General features: G+C 42.4%; 1 protein-coding gene across 1 annotated transcript in view; it reads left to right on the plus strand.

Annotated features, from left to right (window-relative positions):
* TAFA1 (TAFA chemokine like family member 1) overlaps positions 1 to 16427 on the plus strand; it is a 224513-nt gene that overhangs the window by 174187 nt on the left and 33899 nt on the right. The window lies entirely within an intron of this gene.

Raw genomic sequence — 16427 nt, forward strand, 5'->3', positions numbered from 1 at the left:
TATAAATGATTCCTTGTGGCTCATTCAGTAGACACTGTCCTAAAAGCTGCCTCAATCACCAGTGAATTATACAGTAGCACCAGTGGGAGCAATACAAAAGCCAAACTTTGCCATGAAACACAGACACCAGTTTCTGTTTCTTTGCCTATTCTGTTACAAATTTATTTTCATGATTCCCTGCACTACTTCAAGGTCCTTTTTGTTTGAAGGATGGTTTGAAATACTCCCTTCCCTCTCTACAATTTATCTTGCCTGCCACTTGGCCACAGCAGATACCACGGGCATTAGGCTGCTCAGCTCTCTGCCATGGATGTTATTATAGTCCTCATTTGCCCAAATATCTCTCCAGAGCATGTTCCAGGTGGATTTCCTTCATTATGCGTTACAGGAGTTTGAGAGGATCCCTTTTTCTGGGGAAAGCAATGTCCAGCATCTCCAGTGGGCTCATGAAGGCCCTCAGGTGCCTCAGCACAAATCGCTGTTGCTGGCACGATTGCTCCTGTGGGCTGAGGTTTTATTCCTTTGTCATATCATTACTATAAAAAAAGATCCTTATAATTTTGATACTGTCACTTTTATACTGGGAATACTGTGCTTTGTACCATATCCTTTAAAGTGGTATTGAACCATGCTGTACAGTCAGTAGGTGGTTATGTCTGTGTGTTCTTCAAGGCTTATGACTAATATATAATTTGTTCATCCATACTGGAGTTTACTGTGTTACAGTCAATGCTCTCACACACACTTTTTTTTAATGTTTCATTTTTCTGTTCCCTTCCCTTCAATCTTCTTCCAGGCTATTTTAAACTCTTTCACAGGCAACCTCATATTTCTTGCATAATTATCTGTGAAATTTGTTGGACCACAGAGTATGGAATAACAGAAAAGCACCTGCACTGGCTTTTGAAATCAGCCACAAAGGGACTTTCATGCAGGTTGTGCATGTTGCCAGTGCTTTTAGGAAATGAGGTGGGTTTAACACTAGTTAAAACCAATGAGGAAAAAGGAAGGTGCTACTGAAATGCTGTGCAGTATCTCTCCAAGTTGTACCTGTAAGAAAGGCCTCTGCAGACACCTGAGGTGATCCCATTCCACGTTTTCTGCAACACAGGATTTGAAGCATTGACTGTCAGGCAGCAGGATTAGTGGTTTCGTCTCCATGGTCTGCTCTTGTCCTATTTTATACCAGTCATGCATCAGAAGAAAGAGAAATCATTCACTGATACAGAAAAATAAAATTAAATCAAACCAGTATTTCCCTTTCTCACAGACTGGCTTTGGATCCCCTCAGGTTTCCGATCATTCCACAATGTATGAAATATTAACACACAGGCATATACTTCAGATTTCTAATAGTTTGAGGATCACTAGCCACCATGTGGCCCTGTGAATTTACATCCCACTTCATCAGGACAGCACTACCAAACCAAACACAAGTCTTACTGACCAGTGGGAGAACCCTGAGTTTTAATGCCTCTCTGGGCCAGCACCTCACACCTCTCCAGTCATTCTACTGGATGATTGGTGCTGGTCATCCTTATTTTTCCATGTGCACTAGGTGGAGCAGAGAGAGGACAGCATTCAGAGCACATGCTCCATTTGCTGCTGTTTGCCCTCCTCTCTCTCACCCAGGACCTACAAATGAAAGGGTTACATCTGGTCTGTCACTCCTTAGGCAGACAGTAAGTGCAGCCACCCTGTGGACATCAGCTAATTTATTTTAACTTTTAAATTACGGGTGAGATACCTACTGTGGAGCAAGAATCCATAATTCAGGAGTTCCGTGTTCCTTCACTACAGAGGTATAGCACAGCCCCTTGTGCTGGTCCTCAGCCCTCAGCATCCTCCCACAGCACTGGTGCTGCCCCAGCTTGCACCAGCTGAGAGGTGGGCCAGGGATACACAGACACTTCCTGGCTCTCCCTGGAGTCAAAGCAGGATTCAAGCCTTGTAGAGTCAAATGAAAGACTCCTATTGACTTTGGGTCAGGTCCTTAGTAAATGCTTTGTTAGAGATAATCCTGTATCTATCAGCACTTACATCAAGTGAAAACAGTTCACAGTCACAAAGCCAATAGTTTTCTATTTATCTAATGTGTATTTTAGGTGGTATCACCAGAAAGCCTTTTTTCTCCCACTCTGTGAAATTACTTTCAATCAATTCTTATTTCTTGAAGAAAGGGGGAAAAATGCTTTTTGAAATCCAAGGAGTCAGCTTCTCATCCCTCTAGCTGTGCTTCGGCCTAGATAAGAAGAGATCTCAGGGTCCCATATTATTAATTCACTGTCTATATGAATAACGAGCAGCCTTGGTGAATTATTCCACACTCCTGGGAAAATCTATAGCCCTGTCCTTCTGCAGCACCACTGGAACCAAGCAGTAAGCTCGTATTTATTTTTATTTGGTGAATTCAGATGACTTCATTTGTAAGGAGGAAAGAAATGTCTTTCTTCCCCACTGACATCCATTTAGTGAGCTCAAAAAATTCACAGAATATCGCATGTGCTATTAAAAAAAGGAGAGATGGGGAGAGAAGCCTAACTTTACTGAAATATTTTAGGCTTTTCTTTTGTCCAGATCATGTCTTCTTGAAACACCCTTGCAGCCACCCTGAATCTGCAGCCAGAACCTGAGAGGTGCTGACTTCAGAGCGAGCAAAAGCAAAGCTGGCGGTGGCTATGCAGCGTAATTAATTCATTTACCCAGGCACAGAATCTCTCATTACCAGTTTGCCTTCCCATTGCAGCACAGAGGCTGAAGGGAGCAGAGGGGAGGCATGTGCCTGACCCTGCCAATGGTGGGTGAGATTTCCTGTCAGAGCACAGCATCATCTCCTGGACCCAGAGCATCAGTGAGCAGCCTGAGGAGAGCAGAGAGGCTGTGCTTCTCCCTGAGCAAGTGGATGTGCACACAAGTCTCTGTGTGGGCATATGGATACACATCTATGCATATCTGTGTGTGTCTTTCTGTGCACGCTGCAGAGCCACCCTGCCACGGGTGGTGCCTTACAGCACCCAGAGCTGCTCAGACACACAGGGATGTTTTACTGTGCTTAAGGTACACAGAGGCAGGACATTCAAGGGGCAAATCTGCAGCTGACCTGAGCCAGTCTGCACTGAGGGGTTCCCAGGCAGGCGCTCCCCCATCTCCTGCATGCAAACTGCACCAGGCTCTGGGGAGAGGGAAATGGATGCTCCTGTCTTTCTGGTGTGAAGATGGTGCAGCTAATGAGAGTGTCTGACTGTGGGTTTGTGTGAGTACCTCTTCATCGCATCTATAAGTTTTCTCCCTACCTATGTCTTATATTTCTTTCATTTCCCAGTGACATTGCAGTTCCCTGTGCAGCAAAGCAACCACCCTTTTAACATCAAGCTCATAGAACAGCTGACTAATCCACCCCTGACGAAGTGCAGAGAGCTCACTTAAATCCCAATTTCCACAAGAAAAACATTTTCTTTTTCTACTTAAGAGGGGTAAAAAAAGCCATAAGTCATAGCACTATCTCCATCTGTGTGAGGGGGGGGGTCACTTTTCCAGCTGACAGACTTCAGTGCTGACACGAAGCAGAGCCCTCCCAGCCAACCAAGGTGCACAAACAGCATCCCTATGGTGAAATTAGGGAATGGCATGGCTCTGGAGCAGTGTGAAGACACACAGGAACATATAATTACTTCACCTCCATACAGAGGAAAGTAAACTTTCGCTCAAGTACTTGAAATAAACCCGCTAGAGGCTAAATGGAAAAACAGTAGGAGTTTTCTCCTCTGATAGGTAGCATTAAGTGCTAATCACAGCACTGGAAAGAGCCTGGGAAGAGAGTTTGGAGGCAGGGAGGGCAGCCAGCCATGCCAGCGTGCCAGGCATCACAGGGAAAAAGAAGCACAAGCTGGAAGGAAAAAGAGAGCCTAAAAAAGAAAAGAAAATTCCCTCGCAGGGATGAAGTCACAGGTAGGACCATGAGTTCTGGTTAAGGACTAGTCATGCTGCCTGGAGAGCATGGAGAAAACCAGGACAAGGCGTTTCACTGCTTTGCAGATATAGATCTGCTTTGGTGAGCCCAGAACAAGAGACAGCCCCGTGACCTATGTGCAAATCTACAGAGGGTAGATCTAGGGGCAAAAAAAGCTACAGCAATGCTAAGGAAGGCTTCTCACAACAGCCCTTCACCCAGCAATGCTGAGGGAGAGATTTTCAAATGCCAGGAAGGTACAGTCTGGTGGGTATCTGCCCTGCATGGCAGCAAGACAAAGAGGTTTGCTGCTGTTTATTGCACCTGTGTGGAGATGTTCCAGCTGATGGACCATGTGTGGTGTCTTAGGAGTGAAAGGGTTAAACCTTTACACCCTGCCTTTAAACAAGCACTAGGTTCATCTTTTCCTTGTGTGGCAAAGCACATGTGCACAGCCCAAGTGCAGTGTTCAAAATGCTCTCAGAAAGCAGTTTGACACCCAGAGGCAGATTTTCAGCTGGTGTAAATTGGCTCTTGAACCCGAGAGCCTTGCTAATTTGTGCACAGTTTGCTGAGTTTAGGAAAAGGAGCAGGATGGTGACTGGCTATTAATCCATGCTCAAAGTCCTCAGGGAATGTGTGGGACCAGTGTCCAGCTAATTGGTGGCCAAGGGGAGCTCAGGGAAACATTAGGGTTGGGGTAGCATGTGTGCTGTATCCTCTGGCACCAAATCCTGGCAGGAGTTCTGATGATAGTTTGTCCCTGCCAAGGATCACCATATGACCGAGAGGCTAATTCTGCATAAGCTCATGCCATACATCTTTTCTGCATCAAAATCTGTGGTTTTGGTACATTGTGAAATGCTGTGTTTCTATAGGTGTCTCTAATACACTATAGAAAATACATGATTGGAGTATTGCAGAGCAGGAAGGTTTTTCTTTTCTTTCAAAGCTACCTTCTGTCTATAAACATGGAGCTAGATCACAAGGCTTGAATGTGGTTTGTAGGATTAGGGTTTGAACATGAAAGAAGTGGATGATTAAGTAAAAATGAAAAATGCTTCTCCACAGTGCACTCTCTTTAAATTAATAAACAACAACCTGAAGCTATTACACACTGAAATTTTAAAGAGGCAGTGACCAAATCTTTGAAGGAAGCAAACAAATAATTTATCCTTTTACTGATGAAGAGAGTTCACATAGGAGTCACTAATTTAGCACTGAGAGTGTCTGTTGTGTTGAACTATGCAAATTAATCTGGCAACTGCAACTGGAGGCAGGCGCTTCAACAAGTGTTTAATTGGTTTCAGAGGATCAGTTATCCATACAATTGATCACAGACACATTTATGGTTCCTCCTCTCAGAATACAACCAGGTCACTGTAGGACCCAAGGCCCTCAGCAGTTTCTCAGTCTGTAGTCTGCTTTGGGAGATTTTTATGCACTAATATTGCAGAATTGTCTTAAGTTTAGGAATCGAGTAAGGACGTTGCAAGCGAGGGATTTATATCAAATCTTAGACGTTGTGCTGAGGAAGTGTGCTACTCAGCATGTAAATAGCCTTCAGATTTTGGAACAGGTCTCTATATGTAGGTGTCAAAAAGCAGTTTACTAATCCTGTATATCAAAGAAAGCATTATTCCTCTTTGGGAGCTGTTTTCCTAGACCATTCAGTTTGCTACAATAATTGCTCAAGGTTAAGCAAGATGGAGGATGGCAAATTTCAATAGTATTTAAAAAGTGCTGCCTCTCCCTTTTGAAACGATCATGCAAAAGACAGCAGTGGGGAAAGGAGCTGTGCTCCACAATTTAAGCATTCTGCTCTATGTCATTAGTACATAAAAACTATTCCGCAGGCAGATGGATTGCTTTTAATATGTGGGTTTGTGTAATAATTTCCTCTTGATTACAATTCCTAGGCAGCAAGCGCACAGCAGAGTTTTAAAGATGCATGTGCATGGTCAGTACACTTTTTTTCTCTTCCAAATGTGCCCAGAACTGAGGAACAGCAAGGTGAAACATCAGCACAAACCATCACTCAGGAATGAAATGGAGAAGCAAATGACACTGTCTTAACTGAGGACACAGGGAAATCTCCCATTAACTCAAATGAGAGTAGAAAACATCTCTCTCTATTGGTCTTCTTATTACAAAATTCCCTCTCATTTTTCTCCAGACCCCTCACGAAATACCATCAAATACGGTTGTGTGTAATATAGTTATGCAAATAACAAATGAACTCTATTTCCTTTAGAAGTTTGCTTTCCTTCACTTGAGAATTGTCAACTGGATGAACACTTTTTAAAACAAGAGCACCTGTGGTCCCTGCTATATAAAAAACCCAAGTCCATTAGTGCAGTGAACACCTGCACCACATCAGTTACCCAAGGGCACAGGTACCATTGCTCGGAGCAGGATGGGGGGCAGGACAGTGACCACTGCTTTACGCCACAGAGCACAGGAACAGAGCAGCAGAGGAGAAAATCTGTATGGTTTTGGACAGGTTGTGTATCCTCTGGGATTCAGCTCAGTAGCAGAGGCCCAGCCTCATCATTGCACTGGCACTATTAATTTCTCTGGTTTGTCTGTGCATTGTGATGAATTTGGGGGATCTGAATGTCAGGCAGGGAATCAGTTGAGGTGTTTGTGGCAGAGGTGGAGAAGTGTAGTGCTTCCCTCTAGTACAAGGACTGGTCCTTTCCTGGGATATATGTGCAGTTCCAGCCACTCTGCTTCAAAAAAAGGGGTGAATTTACTCATGGGGCCAGATGTGGAGAGAGGCTTTGGCTGCTCAGGAGAATAGGCAGCCTCTGTTGAGAGAGAAGAGTTGTAGGGCAGCAGAGCAAAAGATGGAGGAGCAGGAATCTGCTGTCAGACCAGGGATGGATAAAGGCTAAGAAAACAGTGGGGGGTTTAATAGATATCAACTCCCCATCATTAAAGGTTGGAAATTAGAAGAAGAGTACTACCAGCTCTAAGAGGGGGTTGGCAACAGCTTCCCACGAGGGATGACAGCTGATTTTGAAGACTTCCAGTGTCTTTTGTCACACCCACAGAATGCAAAGTAACTGGTGTTATTTGTTCAAATAACAAACACTGCAGCATAGTGGTGAGCAATGGGTGGATCACAGACATGAAAGCCAAGACAAAATGCTGTAGAGCAGACTCATAAACTTCATTCTTGTGTTAGAGGGGGAAAAAAAAAAAACACTCTCTTGAAGTCTTTAGTTACAGTTTGGCTTTATTTGATACAATCATTTTTTATTGTTTGGTTGACCAACATTGGTATCTTTTTTTATTCATTTATTTGCAATAACCTGCTGATAAATCAGCTTTAGCTGTGGAACCAATTAATTCTCCATTGTAAATATTGACTTAGATATTTTTAATCTATTCTGTTTGTCAGAGATGCCAGTCCTGGACTTCCCTGGGTGAGCAATAATGAGGCAGTGTTGCAAAATCCTTTTATACTACTCCTCTGGAACAGCCCTTGTAAATTCCGTGTGATCATTGAAGAAAAAAACCACAACATTTTCAAACAAAAATTAAGTAAATTATAGTTTTGCTACCTGGCTTGCATTCTACCAATGACCCCTGGTGCCCACAAGTGGGGATTCTAGCAAAATGTATCCATTTGACTTCTCAGATTTCCCAGCTGAGCTGCTCATTAACACATGGCAGGATGGAAACTGTGATCAGAAATGATCTGTGATTACAATAGACATGGTCTGAAAGTGTTCTGTGTAGCCAGGCTGGATAAATAGAATGAATGGGGGAGGTTTTGAAATTCCTAAAATTCAAACATAATTGCAAATCACCCGAGTCTGTGTTTTACTGTTTAATGGCACCCTTTGAAAGCTGATACAACTTCCTAATAGAAGGAATAAATTGACAAACCAGGTTAGAAGCTTAAGCTCTGAATGTAACAGCCCTTATTCACCGGTCTTCAGTGAAACTTCCTGCAAGAGTGTGCTAAATCCTATCAATTTGTATTTCTGAAATCGTCAGGAACACTCATTAGCAGCTAGCTTTGGGTTGGACCCTTTCCATCTGAACCACTTTCATTTTAAACTCATTATTTATGGTAAGCATAGCCACACACTTCATGCATTTTGCATATTCAATTTTCAAGCCAAAATATAGGAGCTGCATTAGCTTCAGTGCTCCCAGCAGGTAATCAGGCTCCTGCAATATCAAACCTTATGTCACCACCAGTAATAGGCTGAAATAGTCCTACCCTCATAAGGACTGTGCCTGCCCAGCTCCTATTAAAATTAATGGGCACTGGGCATCCATTCCCTCCAGGCAGCTTTGGAAATATCAGCCAAAACGTAGTTGTAAGTATTAACCTTTAGGAAGTTAGTGTTGGCAGCTTCCCACCGCTCCGCACTGGCTTCCAGAACGAGTGGCTCTGCTTTGATGGGACCGGCTCCTCCGGGCTGCTGTGTGAGCAGCTGGGGGCGATCGGCACCTTCGGGCTGTTTTGGCACCTTCGGGCTGTTTTGGCACCTTGGGGCTGCTCTGGCTGAGCAGAGCCTGGGCAGTCCGGAGGGAAATTGCCAGGTTGTCCTTCCCCTCCTCCCTGGAGCAGCCTGCACTGAGCGTGGCTTTTTCCTGGTCATCAGAGGCAAGGAAGCCCAGTCCCATAAAAGTCAGTAGAGATGGTGTGAAAATGCTGCTCTGACTCAATGTTGAAGTCTGGGGCAGAAATGCCAAAAAATATTGCAGCCTAACTGTTAAAATAAGCATATTTGGTAGAGAAAAAAAACTGTCTGTGAATGCTTTTATATATTAAACCTTGTAAGGAACTTTGCCCGGCTGGTTTAATGCTCTTTAATTAGTTGGAATTTTCAGGGTTTTTTTTCCTTTCCTGTCTATGTTTGCAAAGAAAAATAGTCTGGCATTTTAAAAGAAAAATAGGATTAGAATAATTTATTATTGGATTACTATTAAACTAATAGAAACAGCAATATAAATTCATGTTTATAAACCACTCCAGGTCTCAGATCTAATCCATACAGATGGTGACCTGTGAGGAAGCAGTGTTCCAGGAATAAATTTGCTGGTTTAGACTGGAGGGTTTCAACCCAGCTAATAAACTCTCAGTGGTGCATGTCTGAAATGTTACTGCAGTAGCTGCAGAGCAAACTGTCCCGTTTAATTTTTTTTTCACCAAATAGTTCTAAAATAACCAAAGTGTAATCACCACACTCAACTAGCAGATTGTTCATGGACAAACTACAGTCCTAAATCAAATAAATTGCTAACTGTGGAGCATTTGCTAGGCTCTGCTTTGCATAGCATGAGATAAGAAGCAAATATAACGCACTGGTCTCTATTACTAAATGCTGCTAAAAATGCAAAGTTATAAATGTGCTCTTTCAATTTCAATAGTGCATCATTAGTAGAGAAACCCTGTAAGGATCACCTGTATCTTAATGACCTGCATCTTCACCACTACTGAGTGCAGCCCTGTGGGTTTGCTGGATACCTATGCCATTTTAGGAAGTATTAATGTTATTTTGCTGAATTCTGTTGCATTTTTGTTCTGGTGTTCTTACTTTTTTACTTTCCCTTCCTAAACATGAGCATCTAGTTGTGATAGGCCTGGAGGAAATGCGTAGCCAGGGACATCAGCAGTGCTGGCAGATCAGAAGAAGCAGAAGGGCCAGCCAGAGCCCTTCCTGACTCTGCTGAGTCCACAGGTTTTGGGCAGAATTATGGGCAGGGCTTACTGCAGTATCCCTGTGCTCAGGGTACGGATCGTGCACTTGTTCTGCTGGCTTTTCCTGAAATATTAGGTCTTGCTCCATGCAGCTTTCTGTAGAATACAAATCAGCCATGTTGGGGTAATGTCCTGCTTGTACAACATATTTTAGTTATGTCTACCTTTGTATTTGCTCACTTCATGGCATGCTACAATATGTCAAAGAATGTAGATGCTGCTGCTTCCTATATAATTTTTCAGCTAAAAATGACAGGTGCCTGGAATTACTGCTGTATTATTTTGGTTTGGTTTTTTTTCACTAAGAAAACAACACCATAGATGTTTAGAGGTTCTTCCCAGGAGTTTTGCAGAGACCAAGGGGGCTATACTTGCACTCTGAAATCTAACAAAAAAATACAATTTACTATTTTATGCTGCAAAACAAGGCAGGCATCCAGCAAGGGCAGAAGCACAGGCTTCATGTAGTGAGAAGAAAAACTGGGCTGTGGGCAAGACAGGAGTGAAGAGAAGCCACACTGCAGAATGTCAGCAGACTTGCTGTGTAGGTAATACTGAATGCAGTAAATAACATCAAATATTTGGATTTTTTTTTCCTGTTTTTTAAACCTGAAAGAATGTACAATAAATAGATTAAAGACATGCAATGTTCAGATCAGTGTTACTGTACCTGTGACAGATGAGATAAAAACAGAGCATGGGGGGCAGTTCCACAGGGTCATGGTTGACAGTCAGTCTGGGGAAACCCTAAGGTAAAAGGAGATGTTCCTCCAACCTGCTTTTCATTCCCATCCAAAAATACCCTTCCTTCCAATTTCTTTTTGGTGTCAAAATATTGAAAATGTTTCGTAGTGATTAATGGTTAGCTGGCTACACAGTGAATGCCAGCAGGGATGCAGCTGATCAGCAAAGAGGATATTTTCAGAAAACCTCATCATATTTTGTTTTGACTTTATGCTGACACGTTGAATTTTGGCAAAAAAGGGATGTAATTCAGTCAGTTGTATAGGCAAGTGTGTGAGCACTTGGACACACAGAGGGACAGCTAGTCCCATGGTGATTCTCTGGCAGGAGACATCTCTCCAGAGAAATGCTCCATCACTGGACGCATGCTGGGCTGCTGGTCACCATTTGCACCCGGACTGTCCTCCCCAAGGGTTCTGTCTGCAGGGCAGGATTGCAGGAGCACCCCTGTGGTCTCCAAAACACCCAGTGCTATGTGCACTGTGGGACCCGGCATGTGCCACTTCTGAGAATAAAAGGAGGTGACAAAATGTCACCGTGTCCTTGTTTCCTTTAGGAAACAGTTTGTTTATTTAAAAAGTGCTTACAAGGATTTGGAGGAAGGACCAAAAAAACCTGCAACCTAATGCAAATTAACTCTGTGCTTGTAGGTTTTGATGGAGCTGGTTATACACAAAGTCTCTGCTGTGTGTATTCACCTGGAGACCTAAACTATTATGTGGGAAAAAGAACAACAGCACAATATTGTTGCTTTCACTACCATTGATCTTTTGTTTCCCACTTCAATTTTGCCTTCTAGATTAAGGGGGTATTTTTTGTATTCCTGTATATGTGAGGTGTTTAAAACTTGCTTGAGATTTCAATTTCCAGAGGGTTCTGTTGGCTGAGGTTGTAGCTTATCCAATATTTTGATGAAGTCCAAGCTCTGTGCTGTTGTTTTCACCACTACAGTGAATAATCCAATTTTTAATTATTTTTTATGTTATTTCTTTGTTTTTTGAGTATTATTTGCTGAAAATTTAGTTGTTTGTCATTACTGTAATTTTAGTGGAAGGGACACTGGAGAAACCAAGCCTCGCTGGAATAGATTGTTATCCAGTGTAATGTATTGATCAGGTCAGGCAGTAAATTAACAGGAGCAGAACACCATTAAATTTTGAACTTAATTGCCTTCTACTCTTAATTTCTATTGGATGTAATCAATAGGTGCCAGAGGAAAGTTAAAAGTGTTATTTAGCAAGCTGCTATGTCCTGGAGCATAATGGAAAACTAATGTTTCATCTTCTAGTTGATGCAAATAATTTGTAGATCGAGTGTGGCCACTTAAGCATTTTATCAAAGACTCACTTTTAGTTCTGTCTTGATTAATCAACATCCCTCCAAGAAAGAAACATGATTTAGTGACACAGTCTGTTTTGGCTTAGCTGCCCCTTTGGTTTTTGTTTCCCTGCAGGATCTCTCCAGTCTCTGTTCCCATCTCTAGCCATGCACACCCTGAGTGTTTCCAGGGGAGGGTTCTCAGGCCACTACCCCTCAGTATCATTTCCTTTTCCAGGGAAATGCTGTGCTACAGCCAGTGGAAATGAAAACCATAGCCTTGGTCTTGGCTTTCTTCTCTGTTCTTTTCCCAGCTTGTTTGGGCAAGTTGCTCATTTCTTTTATTTTCCTGCCTGAAAAACACCAGTGTAACCAATTGCCTTCACCAGGGGGTGGTGTCAGCTGAAGTTTTGCACTTTCTTGCTGGACTCCCTGTGCTGATGGTACACTTTGTTCTCCTCTCCAGCCTCTGTTACTCCTTCTGTCTCACATTTCCCTCTATAGTAATATTTTAGATACCTTTTTTAACTTGCTGTTGAATTTCAGTAATGCTTATCTTGCTGTAATCTAAACCCAGTCCCTTATAAATCAATATCTCAGTGCTATTATTATTTTTACACCTCTTTGAGCACTCTTTCCATTACCTGGTCTTTTGCTAATAAAATGCTGCAAAGGAAACCCTATGTTTCAGGTGGCCCCATGCCAAAGCCATGTGCCCAGTGCCACTGCCCCGTGGAATTACAGGGACATTAAAAAGCCATTGAATGGAGGATAGACATCTGATGCAAATTAGGGAATTATTGCAAATTTTGGTGGTGGGCCTTGGAAACTGTATTACAGAAGCAGCACGCAGAGTAAAACAGGCCACGGTAACCATACCTCATATTTTACAACAGTGTCAGTTCTGTGCCAGTGGTGCTCCTCCATATTTATAACTTTATATTGGCATGAGGCAATTCACATTCAAGCTAATGGGAGTTTTCCAGGAGTGTTGATTCAGGTTCCTGATGAGAAATGAGTATAGCCCCTTTTGCTCATCTTTACAGCAGAAATAGCAGTTAGAGTTGAGAAGAGTCTACTTGAGGTTTTATGAAGTGGAGCATAATGATGCACAAAATGAACAGACCTTCACAGAAGTCTCATTTTCTAGGAGAGTTGAACTATACTTGCACTGAAAACCAAGTAACTTCAGGGAGTGGCAAGTTACCCACCTCAAAACAGACTGACAATGAGTTATCCTTGCTCTGAAATCTTGACCCACATCTGTCCACAACTCTTTCCATTATAAAATGTGTCTAACAGGTATTTTACTGGGAGCGTATTTGTTTTTATTCAAGTCCTATATATTAAAAAAACATTGCTTGCTGCCTGTGCAAATTCAAAAACTGCCAAATCATCAAAAGAACTGAGTATGAATTTACCTCTTTGACAATTATTCCTTGTCACATTATTCTGGTTAACAGGGAATTCATCACAGAAGAGAAGGAAAAATAAAGCCTCTTGACAGTTACAAGAAATTACCTGTGCTCACAATAATATATTTTCCAAGGGAAGGCTGGAGGGCAGAGTTTGACAGTGCTGAAGCTGTCCCACCTGCAGTGATGTCCTGTGACCACCATCAGCCCAGACTTAACCTTTGCAGAGGAAAGAATTGTTTGTATGTGTTACAGACTAGCAGGCATTGTGGATAGTCCCGGCTCCCCAGGGAGGCTGGAATTCTCCTGTTTTGGCCGTTTCACTGAAGTCCATCTCATCACTGGACTTTATACTGGGAGGAGACAGAAGAGGTGGTGTTGTGCCTATTGTACATTTAGGGGACTGAACCACAAAGCCCAGGTAGCCGTGGAAGCCTATGGCCAAAGAGGAAATCGGACATGGGGCTAATTGAGTGCCCCTGGCCAGGAGGGTGTCAGCAGTTAAAATGGCATTCCCATTTCCCATGAACGGATTCTCCTCGTGTTTCACTCTTCTGCCAAGAAAAAGATAAAAGGAGATTTTTCTCTGTCTCACTGAGGAGAATCCCCTTTTCATCCAAATGAATTATGCTGTCTTTGAGGCGCCAGATTAATCTGTCTGTGATATCTCTTGTGCATTGCTTTCCAGACTAACACATTATCTGTGTTTCTTCTTCCATGATCTACTGGTACAAATGAAAGCTAACACACATGGTAGGCTGGAAAGGCTGCTGCCCACTGCCATGAAAATCTCTACAGGAACAATTCTGGCCTGCTGGAGAAGACAGATGCATAATAAGACAACATTTATGTTAAGGTTGATTACAAGGATAGTTTGGTGCAGTTGAAACTCCTTCTCTGACTTGCTGTCATCATAAAAACTTTGTGAACCATAGATTATTGCATTTTAGGTACACAGAGGAGGACAGGCAGACAAGGTAGGAAGTCTCAGAGACACACATGAATTAGGATTAAATGGAGCAAACTAATTCTCAATCAGATCTAGTCACCACTAAAACAAAGAAGATGGAAAAAGATAGGATCAAAATTAGTGAGATAACAGATTGCATTTCTGGTTGGGAAGATGTCCTGGGTTATGAGATGCTGGTGGATTTAATGTTCAATTCTACCCTTATTTGTCGTGCACACTTGTAAAGCATATTTGCAGTCATCACCTTCTAGTTGAATCAGGGCAGTGAGTTTTTGTTTTTCTAGGAGTACTGGAGGTTTTATAGCTTAGCCTTGGCAGAAATCTGCCTGTGGTAATATACAATTCACGTCATGGTTAGCCTGGGCACTGCAATTGTTGCTGCTCTGTCTGTTCTCTGCTGTGTTTGTAAAAGGATCAGGATTGGAGCTGTGAGGTTTTCTTGTGATCCCTAAATCCAGAAGTGTATTTGCACCATTTTGATCCCCAGAAACTTATCCACTGCTCAAGGAACTTGCCTTCCTGAGAAACAGTCAGACAAGACATTTTGGAAAGCAGGCTTTTTGTGCATGCTGTGCATAGTATTAAGAAATTATACCAGGCAGTAACTCTAATTATGATCCAAAACCTCCACACAAAAACAACAACAACAAAGCCCCAAAACCCAAAAGAAAGAAAAAAAAAAAGTAACCTGCCAAAAAGATGCAGCTCTTCAGAGGTTTTGCAAGATGGTTTGGGGAGTTTCAGGCAAATATATTCTTTGCATAACTGTTCAGACTGAGTGCATTGACTCTATGCATAAACTGTTTTCAACTCTGTCTTGTCATTCAGTCTAAGCAGTGTTGTGGTGGTGCTTTGGAGTTTTTAAAAACATCGGTACTGGCAGGTGTAAGACCTTTGGACTCTGCTGAAGGTGAGCTGAAGGGAAGCTTCTGTTTCTGGGAGAAGCTTTACCATTAGTTTCATGGCCAGAAGAACTAAATATGGCTGCAGGAAAACTGTATAACAGGCTGACAATGGAAAGGTCTTTATATGGCATCACTGGAAGTATGGAAATATGAGTGTGAAACCCTGCCACATATTTGCACATATTTTCCAAGAGTTTCAGCAAAACAAGGAGATTTCCACATCTTTGTCCTGAATGATAAGCAAGTGCATTTTATAAAGATCTGATCAGCACTGCCATAAATAACAATTTCTCTTTTTGCCTTTGCAAGCCATCATCAGGAGGTGATGGCATCACCTCCTCATTCCTACCCTCCATCTACCCACAGAGCCGTGAGAGCATGCATGCAAAAATGCTTAAAAATGTCAGCCTGGCAATTTAAATGTCAACTCTTCAATCTTATTCCAGTACATTTAGACCCTCCTTTGCATACAGTGTGTCTGAGTTCTTACAATTCCAGTTTTCTTCAAAATGACAGAGGAGGCACCTGTGGCCCTTTCTGATAGTTCCATTTGTTACTGTCCCCTTGCAGAACACAAATGTAATGCAGTGTGCTCTGCTGAGAGGCCAGTCCCAGGCAACCCCATAGGGATATTAAATACACAGTTCTCTTTTCTTTGTGCTGATCTGACTCCCTTTTGCTTCACCAGAGATTAGCAGGCTCTTGCTGAAATGCTGCTGGGATTTGACTTCACTGTGGTATCTCGCAGCATCTCTGCATGGAGGGAAGATGCAGCAAAGGTGTGTCCCTGTTGCCCATCTCTTTCAGTGCCCTGGAAAAAAGAAAGCACAGAATTAGATCTATAGATATATATTGGTATCCATTTCACAGCTATCTGGTTGTCTAGATGTTTTTCTTTCCCATCCTGTGTATTTTTTTCAGGTGTATGTCAAGTGAAGCCATTTGGCATCATGCTGAGTGGTGCTTTGGTGGGTACTGCAGGGTGCAGAAGAGCACAGACACACTACTGCTGCACTGCTGAAGCTGCAGACACAGCCTGCTCCTCCCTCTCTCCCCTTAGTGCAAACAGGTATTCTAGAACTCACTTTCAAAGCCTGAGGGCTTCCAGTGAGTTACCTAAATTCCATGTTTGGGCACCTGAACAACTTGCCCTCGGTGGTTTTCTAAATTAAAAATTACAATTTAAAACAAAAAGTGCTACCTGTACTATTCAATATCTCATTTATTCCATTTGAAATTAGGACCAAATACCATGAGTATAAAAAATAAATTTACATACCTTGTTAGCTTTTGAAGAATTCCCTCCCAAACAGTAATAATGAATGTACATGGGTACAATAAGAGATTTCTCTGGAGTCAGATTTTTCTAGTATTATTGTTATTTCGCTAGATAAACTCTTAC

Source organism: Corvus cornix, chromosome 12 (genome assembly GCF_000738735.6).
Source record: "Corvus cornix cornix isolate S_Up_H32 chromosome 12, ASM73873v5, whole genome shotgun sequence".
NCBI lineage: Eukaryota > Metazoa > Chordata > Aves > Passeriformes > Corvidae > Corvus > Corvus cornix.